This window comes from Mastomys coucha, unplaced genomic scaffold (assembly GCF_008632895.1).
Source record: "Mastomys coucha isolate ucsf_1 unplaced genomic scaffold, UCSF_Mcou_1 pScaffold7, whole genome shotgun sequence".
NCBI lineage: Eukaryota > Metazoa > Chordata > Mammalia > Rodentia > Muridae > Mastomys > Mastomys coucha.
In genome coordinates, this window is record NW_022196913.1 from 48,495,385 (window position 1) to 48,508,357 (window position 12,973).

Here is a 12,973-nt window from a genome sequence, read left to right on the forward strand (position 1 = left end):
TGGAATAATTAGACTTTCTTCAGGATGCAAGGAAATTTCCTACATCAGAGGAACATAATCCAAGCTAAGGTAAAAATGAAGACCCAGCCACTGGGGTGATAGAAGAGAGACAATGAAGGTAAGATACAGCTTGAACATCTGCAGGGATGGTAGGAGATGTGATTACAAATGCTGTATCATAGGAGGGTGAATTCTTTTCATTTCTGCCAGTGAACTTAATCTTATAAATCATTTCCATGTACTCTCCCACTCCATGCAAGTATACTCAAGCCTTAGAAGAAATAGGACATGCAGCGTGGACCATGAGTGTAGATCCAGGGAGTCCCTGGGTATGTATTTACTTGTATGTCTCAGTAAGTGTGGTCCCCAGATTCCTGAGGGTTTGATTCTCGTAGTAACTGGCTTTCCTAGGAACAACACTGCTGTCATTATGGCATGCTCACTAAGCATGGACTCCTTGTTCTTTGCTAACCAAATCTACCTGTATACTCAGAAATGCCACAAGTGGTCTAAGGCAGGCATTGGCTATGCCTACCTGTTAGCTCTTTGGGAAAAATTAAGTTTTACTAGAACACAGACATGTGTATCTGTTTTCCTATTGTCTATGACAATGTTCATGCTGGGGGAGCAGAATTGAGACTATAGGGATGCAAAACATAAACTATTAATTAACTGGTCTTTTACAGAAAACATTTTTAGATCTTTGAACCAAAGCATCCATAGACATCTTATTTCCCTATGCCAATTTCGTGCTAGACATGTAAGTACTTTGGCCATGGAAATATAAGGTAAATTTTCTGGAAATATCTGAGAAAATGGTATGAGAAGGCGAATGTGAGAAGAGAGCTTTCTTTACATTCTGTCATGTGAGGACTTGATGTCTGGAGCTGCAGCAGCCATATTATAATCATTAGGACAAACATACAAACCTGATTCTTCAATTGTGTCATGTAATGAGCCAAAGAAATTCAAATGAGTGTGAATTGTTTGTCATGAGCATGGCCATGTCAAGGCCTAGTACCTCACACTCATAAGAATGGCAAAGGCTTCCCCTAACTCCTGGGGCACCATCCTCAGAGGGGTGGCAGAGCTGTCCCCCTGGTCTGTGTGCACATGTTGGCAGTGTGTCCAAGCCCAAATGTTTACAAACAATTGACCAGTGTGTGCAGAGACTAACAACTGCAGTTTTCTCTTCCCAGATATTTATAGCTAGAGCCTGCTCACCTACAAAGACCTCCTATAGAGGGGGTCTACCTGGCCTTTTAGGGTTCGGAACTGAGGTGGAATACAGAGTTCAACAAAAGCCAAAAGACTGATGATCTCTGACCTTCTAACTCTCTCTAACTGTACTGGGAGCTGGGAGCTGTTAGCTTCAGGAAACTTAACACTCTTTTGCTTATTCTGTGGCTGAAAACTGCTGGCTTCTTTTCTCCTTAACTCTGTGCATAAATAAGCACTGGAGAAACTTAACTCTTAAATAAGTACTGGGGGAACTTAACTCTTAAATAAGTCCTGGGGGAACTTAACTCTTAAATAAGTCCTGGGGGAACTTAACTCTTAAATAAGTCCTGGGGGAACTTAACTCTTTTTTACTATTTTGTGCTTTAATAAATGAGGAGTACTCTTTAACTGTCTTATTATTTGTGCTTAAATAAGCACTAACTTTTGGCTATTTAACTTTTGGCTGTTTAGCAGCAAGGAATTAAGTAAAAGGATTTATTGCCAGAGCTCCTTTCTCTGAGTCAGCCGGAGTCCCTCACGGGCCAGGTGAGAGGCTCTGAGCTTGTTAACTCTTTGTGAATCAGACAAAAAAGAAAGGAAAGAAGTCACACACACTCAGGCAACAGGTAGTGGAAATGGCTCTATTGCCTTTCTTTATTGCTATCTACCTTTTTATAGCTTTAGACAAGAAGTTCTCTATGTAAGAAAGAATGTCATAGATAAAATTTTACATAAAAGACAAGTTACAGAAATTATCAATAATGTTCAAAGCAGTGTTTCATAGTGTAAGCTCATTATAAGTTCAAAGCAGTCGTTTTGACATGGCCTTGCCCTTGTCATAGTGCACTCCTGTGGCTTTATTCTTGAATGCTTTTTCCTTGAACACAAATTTGTCCCAAGCCTATATATCTCTTTTTAGTGTAATTATGAAAGTGCATTGCATATCTTATTATGCAGTCTTTACTTACTGTTATGAGGAATGGGCACATTCTATTCTTGATTCTAACTTTATCACATCTTTCTAGCAAAACTAAAACCATCTCTTAAAACTTTCTTCCTAAAATTATTTGAACCAAATCAGAAATTCTATAAAATCATTAATTCATCTAAACAGCATTAATTCATGAAAGTTCATCTTCATGTTGATCTGCAGGAAATTTGTCCAATAGGGTGGACTAATGTCCAGGAGTAGTTAGACTATGTAATAGTGACAGGAGAGGCATTATCAGCTACAAGAAGCAAACCTGAGGTGAAGTCTCTTCCGTCCTTGACTCTCAGAGCTTATGCATCGAAAGCCATTCAAAGGCAGTGAGCCATCTCCAGGAAAGTTACCTGCTAGCTTTAGCCTTTCCTCAATGGCTCCTGACACTGCCTCAAATAATGTACATAATAAGCAGACTAAAGTTCCCTGCTGTTGGGTAGTTAGTCCCATTCCATCAAAGTACACATGATCCACCCTATTCAAGCTTTTCTGTGTTTGTTACTTCAGCTCTTTTCTTTATTCCCTCATCAACCTCAGGTCAAGTTCCAGCTACATAAGACATAGCAACATTATTAGGTCACTGTGCCTGTGCTGGAACTATACACTTTCAGAACTTTTGTCTTAACTATTGTTAATTAACAATAAAAGTCTCTAGTTCCAGTAACTCTTTGTAGAACTGAATCCAGATTACTTACTTTGTTTAAAGTCTAATGTGCAGTTCCTGTAGAAGCTGAGTCCCAGAGAGAGCCAGGAAAATCTATTGATGACTATAATAGGAGCTAATTATCAGAGAAACTTTGCAGCAGGCAAGTCACTGAAACCTAGTATTTCACACTCATTCTCTCCTCACAGAGCCCAGTGGAAACAACACATTATTTTCTTAACAGAGGAAATGTAATTCCTTTAATTTTAATTCACTTAACAGAGGAGGTTTCAGGGCTGGAGAGATGGCTCAGTGGTTAAGAGCACTGACTGCTCTTCCAGAGGTCCTGAGTTCAAATCCCAGCAACCACATGGTGGCTCACAACCATCCGTAACAAGACCTGATTCCCTTGTCTGAAGACAGCTACAGTGTACTTGCATATAATAAATAAAATATTTTTTAAAAAATTAAAAAAAAAACAGAGGTTGTTTCAGGAAAATAAACAATTGCTTCAAGTTACGGTGACAGAGGTCAAACTTACACTCCAGCCTGCTGCCTCCCAAAGCAAAGATCTTAATGACTTTTCTACTGTGTTGTTTCCATGGACAGAGTCGAATTATGTCCCAACTCAACTATGAAGGAGGTAAGTTGCTTAATCTTCTTCAACAACTGATATTGCTCTGTTCTCCCTCCTCTTCCTTCTCTCCTTCCTTTTTCTTTCCTTTTCCTCCTCCTCCTTCTTCTCTTCTTCCTCCTCCTCCTCTTCTTTCTCCTCCTCCTCTTCATCTTCTTCTTCCTTCTCTTCCTCTTCCTCCTCCTCCTCCTTGATTTTCTCCTCCCCCTACTTCTGTTTTGGGGGACAAGGTCTCCCTTGTATAGCTCTGATTGGCCTGGAACTCATAGCCCTCCTGTTGGAGCCTCCTGATACCTGGGATTGCAGATGTGCACCCCCACTCTTAGCTTTTAGTTGTCTTAAACCCCAGTCTCTCTACAACAATACTTTCCTCAAGGGGAGAATGTACCTGCCATTAAAGGATGCTCACGGGCTTTTAAAGAGTGACAGCTGCTGGTTTGAGTGGCAGAGCTACCTTTGCCAAAAGATCTCTTTGCAGAGTAAATGAATGGTGGTATGAGCCATGGGAGAAAACAAGCAGAAAACAAGCAAAGTAGTAAGGGGTGGGGCCCAACCAAAAGAACATTGACATAGCAAGGAACAGGCCGGCAGTTCTCTCCTTGTGGCTACACATTGTGCTTCACCAAGAACTTGGCAACATTGTAATCAAGTTATGGTTTATGGGCGTGGAAAGCCCAAGAATCCATTGTCCTATTTATTGCAGGGTGTCCTGCAAAACTGTAGGGTTTTGAAACAGAATTTGCTAGAGGTGTGGGTGTCATTTACTTGTGTGTAGAGCCAAGCTACAGTGCAGAGGTATGTGTTTTCCAAAGCATAGGCCACCAGAGCCTGCAGACATTAGCTTTGGGCATTTCTTCCACTGTCAAGCACTGTAACCACAAAGAACCTGAGGAGCCTCAGGACAGCTTCATGGTCACCTGCAAATGTCAGTTCTCGTTCCACAGTCCCTCTCTTGAGTGTGCATGTGTAGCTTTTAATGGAAAAGAAAAATCATCAAGACCACTCTGACCTTACGGAGAGGACATGAAAGCAGAGTTCCAAACCCAGGATTCATTGTTGGGATTATTTTTAAGAGAGCAAGAAAAACAACCCCAAATGGCTTATTATATAACATCCAGATGTTTGGCATCACCCACCCCAGATGAGGAGATGACTTTTTCATGGTTCATCTGGAGGCTTTGGCCTTGCTGTAGACACGTGGAAGAAAGCAGCTCTCTAAGGAGCTTGCTCAAGTGGTCTTGTCCTTGATCTCCCTGGTCCTTTAAGAGGCTGTATCTTGAAGCTTAGATACAGAAGATGAGCCCAGGCTTGGGGACCTTCTCTAAGTCATCTGATGATTGGCTTCAGCTAAACCAGTGGTTTTTGTCCTGTGGGTTATAACCCCTCTGGTGTTGCAAATCAGATATTTACACTATGATTCATAACAGTAGCAAAATTACAGTTATGAAGTAGCAATGAAATAATTTTATGGTTGGAGTCACTACAACATGAGGGACTGTATTAAAGGGTCACAGCATTGGGAATGTTGAGAACCACTGAGCTAGCCCCAATGCTTAGTGAAAAAAATAGCCCCTTTCTAGTCAGACATCCAACCTCTTTCATTGTATGAGAGCTAAGGCAGCATGCCATTAAAACACATGTATGAGTGCTCCTGCTTTGACAACCCATGTACTACCATTGGAAGGATACAGAGAAGATCAGCCAGGCCCCAGGGCAAGGATGACATGCAAATGTGGAAAGCATCCCATGGTTTGGCTGTGATGGGTGAACTCATAGCTGTAGTGGATGTCTATATGAGATCAAAGCAGCCCACAGTCCAACCTGGCAGAGATGGACTCATGAGTGCCCACCTCTAACTGAGGCACTATGGACCCATGATGGCTTCTAATGTAGGAGTGTGGCCACTGTAGGCTGACTAGGTTTGGTTGGTTAGCCCCACATCTATGAGTATATGGACGGCATGAATTGAACTCAGTGAGTTACTAAAAAGAAAGTAAATAAACCAGTTATAAAGTTGGGAGGAGTGACTTGGAGAAGTTAGGGGAAGCAGGTGCAGGGAGTATGGTTAAGATACTGTGTGTGAAATTATTAAAGAATTAATAAAATATTAACATATGTTCGTGGGCTTTTAAAAAGCAACAGTTTCACAGTTTCAGACAGGTGGTGGTGGCACACATCTTTCATCCCAACACTCGGAAGACAAAGTCCGGCAGATCTCTGTGAGTTCAAAGCCAGCTCTGGTCTACAGAGCAAGTTCCAGGACACCTAGGGCTACACAGAGAAAGCCTGTCTTGAAGAAACAAAAAAGTGACAGACATATATCCACATGTCAGCTGGCTTTGTTTACCTCTGTTTGTTCTCAGCTGGCAGACAGATGCTGTAAGCGTGCCTTGCTTTAGAATAAAGAACCTAAGACCTGGTTAGTGGAAATGCTTCTTGAGGGAGCATAGGAATCTCTGTTCCCGATGGGGAACCTTTCAGTCCCACCACTGATAAACAAACCTGGTTGAGGACTATGGGCTCTTCTGCATATATAATTCCACCAGTCTGTGACACCTGCTCACTCTGAGTTTAGACTGTATTGCTGGGAACAGCATACAATGACAGGGACTGCCTGCAGTAGGCCGGGATGGAGACATCTCAGAAGCACGCAGCAGCTCTTTATTAAAAAAGTTGTTCCCATTTCTCCTAACTGTAGCCCTGGTCAATGGCTGTATAGATTTCATTTGTGTGTGACTGGTTTTCAGTTGGCCTTGGTGTGCATAATTACTCTGTTTTATCTGACTTTCTTACTTCTTTCTCCTTCTGCTCTGGTGAATTCTGTGAAACTAGATGTTCCTTGATATAATAATTCTCAAACAATTAAAAAATGGAGGCATGGGGCACAGCACAGCACAGTCCTAATGGCCCAGGTGCATGCTATGTGTTCTCATCTTGAAAAACAATGTAATAACTGCACAATACTAGTTCTAGATTAATGCTTGACTTGCAAAGAAAGTTTGAAGAAATTATTAGAAAATGAAATAGAGCTAACATTGGGACCCCAAGAAAGGAAAAGAATATTGAAGCTGTGAAAGAAGTTGTACAACATTTGAGAGAAGTTCCTGGATAAGCAAGTATAGAATATGTAAAATCTTACATTAGTAAAACTAAGTCAAAAACACTGGGACTCTTAGGAGAGTCAATGTGTGCAGTGTGAAGAAGCAGAAAGCTAGCGCAACTACTGAGTTAAGGGTTTACTTGGTTCTTTCTGGCCACCACCTGGCAGCTTTGCCCATGTCATTTATCATTAGAACTTCACAAGAAAACGCAAGTAGCTGGCCTCAGAGCTCTGAGCTCTGAAGTATAATAAAGTTTAAATAATGGTAAGTTTGCAATTATTATTGTTTTGGCTATAGGCCTGGGAATAGAGAAGCTTGAAACTTTGGGGAATAATTGTAATTCTTGATTCTTTGTGGGATGTGGTTATTCTTTTGAATTTGAATTGGCAATGATTATACAATGTCTTTTTATACCTGCTTTTGGAGTATCAATAAAAGACTGGGGCAAGAAAAAGATGAAAGAGCATGCAGAGAGCGAATGCGGAGAGCAAGTAGTGAGCATGGAGAGAGCGAGTGAGGAGTATGTGAGGGGGATGTGGAGAGCGAATGAAGAGCGTGAGAAAGAGAGCGTGAGAAGAGCATGTGAAGATTGAGTGAAGAGAGAAAGTGAGGCGTGTGTGAGGAGTGTATGGAGAGTGTGTGTGAGTGAAAGAGTGCATGTGGTGTGTGTGTGTGTGTGTGAGATGTGTGTGAAGAGTGTGTGTGAGAGTGAAAGGGGAACATACAGAGTATGAGTGTGAGACTTCCAGAAAAGAAAAGTGCACAGGAGAAAAGCAGAGTGCGCAGAAGAATGCAGAGTCTGTGCAGCCTCAAGCTGAGAGTGAATGAGCAAGAGAGAAAGAGAGCAGAGAATGAGAGAGAAGAGAGAAAGTTTAAGCCTTGAAAAATTGCTTCCAGTTGAGAACTCTGATCCTGTGTCGAGGCTGGCCCCCAGCACTGTATTATTCACCTTTCAGACCGACCTGAAAACAAAGTCTACCAAGGAAAGAAATCTTGGCCCGAACCCCACTCACCAAAGAGCACTCAGCTTCACCATTTCCTGGGAACCAAGAGTGTGTTCAGGGCTCCTGTGGATGTCCCCAGTTGCACTCGTTACTGTTTGGTGCTTTTGTTAAACTCAAAGAGTCCACGAGGTATTGTATAATACTTCAGATCAGAAACTTCACACTCATTTCTGCTGCTTTCCTACCCAGGGCAAGAGTAATGGTCCTCAAGCTGCTACAAAAATCCCTTTAAAAAGTCATGTTTGCTTCTCAAAATAAAAAGCTCTTCCTGAGCTGGTGTGCCTCTCACCCATGCCATCCTTCCAGAGCCTTGGAAGTCTCGTCTGTTAACGTCCCTAGACAGCTACATTCTCGTGGTTCTATTGTAGGCTCCTGGAGAAAGAGGGAATGTCTTTTCTTCTTTGTCAATCTGACCACCTAGTAAAGCTATTATTAATTCACTATTAGTAATTAATTGAGGCTAGGTACATGAGCTTTGCTTCTTATGAATTTATATGTAAATATGTATGGGTTATTAGCAGAGAAATGCAATTAGACCCTGCTAGATGAGGAACTTATTTCAGAAGAAATTAAAACAGTCCTCATAAGTCTTCACTAGGAACCTCCAAGAGGACGACGGATCTGTGGGCCACTTGGAGAAATGGGGTATATTGCACAGAACCATGCAAAGCATGTCTTCCCTTTCTACAAAGGGGGGAGACCTCCTAAGAGTGTCCTCAGCTCCTGGGAACTCTGCTTGCACATACTGAAATCACCTTTGCAAACCTCCTCTTCCCAGTGTGTACAGGCAGGGCCATATGTACGCTGTTTAAACAAGGCTTTTGAGATGATTCTGGCAAGAGAATCAATTAGTCTGAGCACCTGTAGGTTTTCTATTGCTACATAACTAGTTAACCCCAAACAGAGATTTATACAAGCCTCTATCACAGTTCCTGATAGTTGTGATCACAATGGTTGTGATTCAGGGTCAGATGTTTTCATCGGGGGAGGGGGGTGCATCTGACTGCTTGACTTGCTCAGAATGGAAAGCAACTTTTCCTGAAAGACTGCTGCCCCACTGCTGTCCCAGAATATTCAGTCAAGAAGAAGCACTAGTGGCTTAACCTCTGCGGAGGCAAAGAAAAGAGGTGGAATAATTCGTGTTTGATAGCAACATGACAGGGAGCAGAGAACTCAGCTTGAAGTACAAACATTGCAGGGTAGCCAAGCACAGAGTCAACACTAATGTGGTCAGACACGTGTGATCAGCAGCACGAATCATGGCAGGCATGAAGCTCTAGGGCGGCGTCATGGAAAGTGTGACAAATGACAAGACCGCACAGCCTGGGCAATTCCTGTGCAAACGAAGATGTGATTCTGACTAATCAACATCTTCATTATTTCCCAGGCCTGGAAACAACTCTTTAGACTTCTTTGGGAAGGTTTTGAGGCCAGCTGCTAAGAGCACTAGAGGAAAAGGTCTAAGCTACACTGGTAATGTTCCCACAAGTGACTGCGGAGTCCCCTTCAACAAACTACCTTCCCTATTTTTAGCTACACTTAAATAATATCCAGAACTAGGCTAGAAAATGAGATGATTCAGTCACCCAGAATAGATTCCCGAACAGACCCATCCCTGCATCCATGGCAGGATAGCATCATGCTTACCTTTGCAATCCTTTACCTTCTCTAGAGATATGCTCTACAAAGAGGAACCCCGCTCTTTACTTTCTGTCCATATCAAAGGGCTTTCCTGATTACCTGGCCTGTAGGTTCTCTCTCCTAGCCTGGCCTGTGTTCTATTCCCACACAGATTTCCAGGTGTACCCTGAAGTCTGTTTTGTAGAGCTGACTGGTCTGACCTCTTCATCTTCCTCATCCCTCTTCACCCATCTATGTATGCATGTATGTATGTATGTATATATGTATGTATCAATATATGCATCATCTATCAATCATCTATCAATCATTGATCTATCAACCATATATCTATATCTATGTCTATCTATCTACCTACCTACCTACCAATTTATCTATCTATCTTCAAGACAGGGTTTCTTGGTATACCCCTGGATGTCCTGGAACTTACTCTATAGACCAGTCTGGCCTCCAGCCTAGAGATCCGCCGGCCTCTGCCTCCTGAATGCTGGGATTAAAGGCCTGCTTCAGTACAGCCTGGCTCTCTTCATCTATATTAGCTGATCCCGGGCATTGTTTTAAGATCTGGTGTGTCCTCCAAATGCCATGCTTGAAGGTGAGGTACCCAGTAGATGGCGATATTGCGAAGTGGTGGGACCTAATAGAAGTTGAGGTCTGGGAGTTGGGACCCTTGGCCTCTTTCCTGTGGGTCATTTTCTTCCTGGCAACTCTGAAGTCAGCAGCTTCCTCCACCAGATGTTCTTCCTAGGATGTGCCTCCTCATCACAGGCCTAAAGCAACAAGGCCAACAACCACGGGTGGAAACCATGATAAACCTTTCTTCGTCTAAGTTGCTTAGTACCTCAGATCCTCCATCACAGTGACTGAAAGCTGACCAACACAGGGCTTTCATTTGATATAGGGGTCCCAATGAGCCCAGGATAGATAAAAGGAAAATAAATTCTCCTATCCCTGCTATTTCCCCTTTTGAAGGCCTTTCATGAGTCATACCTGTGGAATCTATTTTTTCATGTACAAGGACACCTTAAGTTCAGTAACAGAACACACATTTTTAGGGACTGTTTTGCCATCTAATATCAACAGAGAGCCATTACTGTGCTAGCTTTCTATTGCTGTGACTAGGCTAAATACCTTAGAAAATCAACAAAGAGAATAAATGTTTACTTTTTTTCATGGTTCCAACTGTTGGAGTTCATGGTCATTTCACCCTCTGTTGTCTTTGGGCCTCTGTCAAGACACCATATCATAGTAGAGAGAGCCAGGAGCTGCTGACTCAGTCTTTAACACTTGAGAATTGAGGGGTTGCTAGAGATCTAAAGCAGGTAAGACATGGTGGTTCATGTGGGTAATCCCAGGATAGGGAGCTGAAATAAGGGGGTTGGCACAGGGTCAAGGTCACCCCGTGCTGTATAGTGATATGTAGTGAGATTCTAGGCTAGCCTGGGCTACAGAATGAAACTCTGTTAAGAAAACAATCTGTCTTAGTTAGGGTTACTATTGCTGTGAAAACCCACCATGACTTAAAGCAACTTGGGTAAGAAAGGAAAGGATTTTACTCGCAGTTCTATCAACAAAAACAGTGAAGGCAGGGACTCACACTGAGAAGGAACCTGTAGACAGGAACTGATGCAGAGGCCATGGAGGGGTGCTGCTTACTGGCTTGCTCCACATGCCTTGCTTAGCCTGCTTTCTCATAAAACCCAGGACCTCCAGCCTGGGGATGGCCCCACCCACAATGGGCTGGGCCCTCCCTCATCAATCACTGATTAGGAAAATGTCCTACAGGCTTGTCTAGAGACAGATCTTATGGAGGCCATTTTCTTAATTGAGATTCCCTCCTCTCAGATGGCCCTAACATTTATTATCTTTAGACCTGGAGGGAGTCAGGGAAGGAATATTTTCCTGAACATAAAGAGGCATGGTAAGGACGGAGCACGGCAACAGACTTCTATGGTGTGGTAATAAATATCAGAGTTCAGTCTCTTCCTGCTTTGCAGAGAACTTCTGAGAGCATCTCACGAAGCAGGAACTTCATAGTACGAGCTGTGAATTTATGCATGGCTTTAGGGGGCCCTGCAAGAAGGGCTAGTCTGCCGGAAGAGAGAATAGATATAATACTGTAGGGATGAAAGAGTCCAATGTCTAGAGCCAGATTTCCTGGGTTCAAGTCCAAGTGCCACCATTTACTGGCTAAGGGACCTTGGGCAAATTATTTCATCTCTCACTATCCCTGTGTGTGAAGCAGGGAGGCCAGTAGCACACCTAACTTGCAGGGTGGCTGTGAGGGTTTAATGAACTGGCATTGGTGATGCTTTTTGCGCAGCTCGTAGTGAGTGCTATTGCTATTATGCTTTAAGAGAGGTTGGAAGTGGACTTCAATGAGAGCCCACTTCACGCAGCGCGGAGAAAACAAAAATGGCTTCAAAGTGGGCGCTATGAGGTCAAACACTCAGAATCACAGTGCTTCATGTCACGCCACCTGTTTCTAACAGCATCAGATGATGCTAGGGGCCCCCCACCAACCCCCAGAGTGTGAAGCAAATGGAATTTATGTACTTAAGAAATACATCAGAAAAGGCCACTGAATGTCCAAAATAGTCTGTCAAATTGAACCAGAGTAACAGTCTGTATTCAACAGATTTAAGACATCTTCACTATGTCTTTGATAGTTCTGACTCCTGAGCTCCCTGCTTCCATTCCTTGCTTACCCTCTGAGTAGTGGCTGAGCTTAGAGGTCTCTTCTAATGAACTGAATAAAGAAGAAGTGATAGTTTGCTACTTTGGGAAGTAAATCGTAAAACCTACTGAGTCATTCTCGTACCTTTTAACAGTTGGGTTTCTCCAGATAAACTGAGTGAGTGTGTGTGTGTGTGTGTGTGTGTTTACACTTAGAGATGAATGGTCCTACGTGAATGCAGGCAGTATCTCCCTTGCCTTCATTCACTACTCACATGCTAATCTTCTCTGGAAACACCCCCACAGATACACCAGGAAATAATGCTCCACTGTTCGCCAGGGCATCCCTCAGTCCAGCAAGTGTACACTATAAATGCACCACACTTACTCTGAAGAAAGAAACTGCCATGTCCTGAGGAGTCTTAGGAAGCCTAAAAAGGGGCCTATATTGGGAAGACCTATGTCGTGCAAGTAGCCTTGGAATGGCTCCATCTTGAATACAAGTAGTCGGTTCCTCTCCACAAGATCATGACATTCCCTTGGTTCTCGACTGTTCTCATATGCAGACGATCATTTGTTTTAGTGTCCGTGTCTCACACAGAATTCCCTCTTCCTACAGGACATAATGGGGGGTATTTGCATATGTTATAAATATGCTCTGTCCTTACAAAAGTGCTCTTTGAAATTGAGATAGGAGTTTAGTTACAAGAAGGTTCCATTCTGGATCCAAGCCACAGTAAATGTAGGAACTTGCCCAAAAGGCTTCATTATAAGACAGAAATTCTTTGGTCCCGTGGGTCAGGACAAAGTGATATAATATTGTAACAGTGTCACAGAGAAAGAGAAAAAAAAGGGAGTTTTGGAAAACTGTCATAGTGTGTGCTGCAGTAAGAGGGGAGTGACTTCTACGTCTAAGTGGACCCACTAGGTGACATGTCACTGAGGATAAGCCTTATTTAAATGGGGATTTCCTATTGCTCTGCTCCACACAGCATGTCCATCCTGAGGTACCAGTGTGCAGAAGCTAAGGTCCTACAGTCAAAAGATTGGAATTAGAGACTCCATTTTTATTGC

At 42.9% G+C, this 12,973-nt stretch overlaps 1 non-coding gene across 1 annotated transcript; it reads left to right on the forward strand.

The window, feature by feature from the left end:
* The first annotated feature begins 5,125 nt into the window (after positions 1-5,125).
* Positions 5,126-5,234, forward strand: LOC116082861. The gene has a single exon (XR_004115485.1). It is a non-coding gene; the product is annotated as a U6 spliceosomal RNA (small nuclear RNA).
* The last annotated feature ends 7,739 nt before the right edge of the window (positions 5,235-12,973 follow it).